The sequence below is a fragment of the Durio zibethinus genome, unplaced genomic scaffold, assembly GCF_047325235.1.
Source record: "Durio zibethinus cultivar Kanyao isolate XHJ-2024 unplaced genomic scaffold, ASM4732523v1 HiC_scaffold_75, whole genome shotgun sequence".
NCBI classification, from domain to species: domain Eukaryota; kingdom Viridiplantae; phylum Streptophyta; class Magnoliopsida; order Malvales; family Malvaceae; genus Durio; species Durio zibethinus.
In genome coordinates this window covers 70,001-72,500 of record NW_028322698.1, presented here as the reverse complement: position 1 = coordinate 72,500, position 2,500 = coordinate 70,001, and positions in this window count along the sequence as shown.

The following is a 2,500-nucleotide window of genomic DNA, read 5'->3' as shown; positions in this document are numbered from 1 at the left end:
ATGGTGGTCGAGGCAACCGCCCGCACCAGGGCCGATAGTGTGCCGATGGTGCTCGAGGCAACCTGTCGCACCAGGGCCCAGCGTGTGCCGATGGTGATCGAGGTAACCTGCCGCACCAGGGCCCAGCGTGTGCCGATGGTGGTCGAGGCAAGTTCCCGCACCAGCGCCCAGCGTGTGCCGATGGTGCTCGAGGCAACCGACCGCACCAGGGCCCAGCGTGTGCCGATGGTGCTCGAGGCAACCTGCCGCACCAGGGCCCAGCGTCTGCCGATGGTGCTCGAGGCAACCTGCCGCACCAGGGCCCAGCGTCTGCCGATGGTGCTCGAGGCAAGCGCCCGCACCAGGGCCCAGCGTGTGCCGATGGTGGTCGAGGCAAGCGCCCGCACCAGGGCCCAGCGTGTGCCGATGGTGCTCGAGGCAACCTGCCGCACCAGGGCCCAGCGTGTGCCGATGGTGCTCGAGGCAACCGACCGCACCAGGGCCGAGCGTGTGCCGATGGTGGTCGAGGCAAGCGCCCGCACCAGGGCCCAGCGTGTGCCGATGGTGCTCGAGGCAACCTGCCGCACCAGGGCCCAGCGTGTGCCGATGGTGCTCGAGGCAACCGACCGCACCAGGGCCGAGCGTGTGCCGATGGTGGTCGAGGCAAGCGCCCGCACCAGGGCCCAGCGTGTGCCGATGGTGGTCGAGGCAACCTGCCGCACCAGGGCCCAGCGTGTGCCGATGGTGCTCGAGGCAACCGACCGCACCAGGGCCGAGCGTGTGCCGATGGTGCTCGAGGCAAGCGCCCGCACCAGGGCCCAGCGTGTGCCGATGGTGCTCGAGGCAACCTGCCGCACCAGGGCCCAGCGTGTGCCGATGGTGCTCGAGGCAACCTGCCGCACCAGGGCCCAGCGTGTGCCGATGGTGGTCGAGGCAAGCGCCCGCACCAGGGCCCAGCGTGTGCCGATGGTGGTCGAGGCAAGCGCCCGCACCAGGGCCCAGCGTGTGCCGATGGTGGTCGAGGCAACCGCCCGCACCAGGGCCCAGCGTGTGCCGATGGTGGTCGAGGCAACCTGCCGCACCAGGGCGGAGCGTGTGCCGATGGTGGTCGAGGCAAGCGCCCGCACCAGGGCCCAGCGTGTGCCGATGGTGGTCGAGGCAACCTGCCGCACCAGGGCGGAGCGTGTGCCGATGGTGGTCGAGGCTGCCGATGGTGGTCGAGGCAACGTGCCGCACCAGGGCCCAGCGTGTGCCGATGGTGCTCGAGGCAACCGACCGCACCAGGGCCGAGCGTGTGCCGATGGTGCTCGAGGCAAGCTGCCGCACCAGGGCCCAGCGTGTGCCGATGGTGGTCGAGGCAACCGCCCGCACCAGGGCCCAGCGTGTGCCGATGGTGATCGAGGCAACCGACCGCACCAGGGCCCAGCGTGTGCCGATGGTGCTCGAGGCAACCTGCCGCACCAGGGCCCAGCGTGTGCCGATGGTCGTCGAGGGAACCTGCCGCACCAGGGCCCAGCGTGTGCCGATGGTGGTCGAGGCAAGCGCCCGCACCAGGGCCCAGCGTGTGCCGATGGTGCTCGAGGCAACCGACCGCACCAGGGCCCAGCGTGTGCCGATGGTGCTCGAGGCAACCTGCCGCACCAGGGCCCAGCGTGTGCCGATGGTGGTCGAGGCAAGCGCCCGCACCAGGGCCCAGCGTGTGCCGATGGTGGTCGAGGCAAGCGCCCGCACCAGGGCCCAGCGTGTGCCGATGGTGCACCAGGGCCCAGCGTGTGCCGATGGTGCTCGAGGCAACCGACCGCACCAGGGCCCAGCGTGTGCCGATGGTGGTCGAGGCAAGCGGCCGCACCAGGGCCCAGCGTGTGCCGATGGTGGTCGAGGCAAGCGCCCGCACCAGGGCCCAGCGTGTGCCGATGGTGGTCGAGGCAAGCGCCCGCACCAGGGCCCAACGTGTGCCGATGGTGCTGGGGGCAACCGCCCGCACCAGGGCCCAGCGTGTGCCGATGGTGATCGAGGCAACCGCCCGCCCCAGGGCCCAGCGTGTGCCGATGGTGGTCGAGGCAAGCGCCCGCACCAGTGCCCAGCGTGTGCCGATGGTGGTCGAGGCAAGCGCCCGCACCAGGGCCCAGCTTTTGCCGATGGTGATCGAGGCAACCGGCCGCTCCAGGGCCCAGCGTGTGCCGATGGTTATCGGGGCAACCGGCCGCACCAGGGCCCAGGGTCTGCCGATGGTGCTCGAGGCAACCGCCCGCACCAAGGCTCAGCATGTGCCGCTGGTGATCGAGGCAACAACCCACACCAGGGCCCAGCTTGTGCCGATGGCGGTCGAGGCAAGTGCCCGTACCGAAGGGCAGCCTATGCCGATGATGGTCGATGCATGTGCCATCACCATGCGTCATCATGTGCCATTGATGGTCGAGGCCTTGGCCGAAGTTCGATTTTGAGCCACGGTGCCCATGCTTGGCTCCAGCATGTGCTGGTGCCGCATTTTTTTCACTCGGGACAGCATCGCCGGAGCATC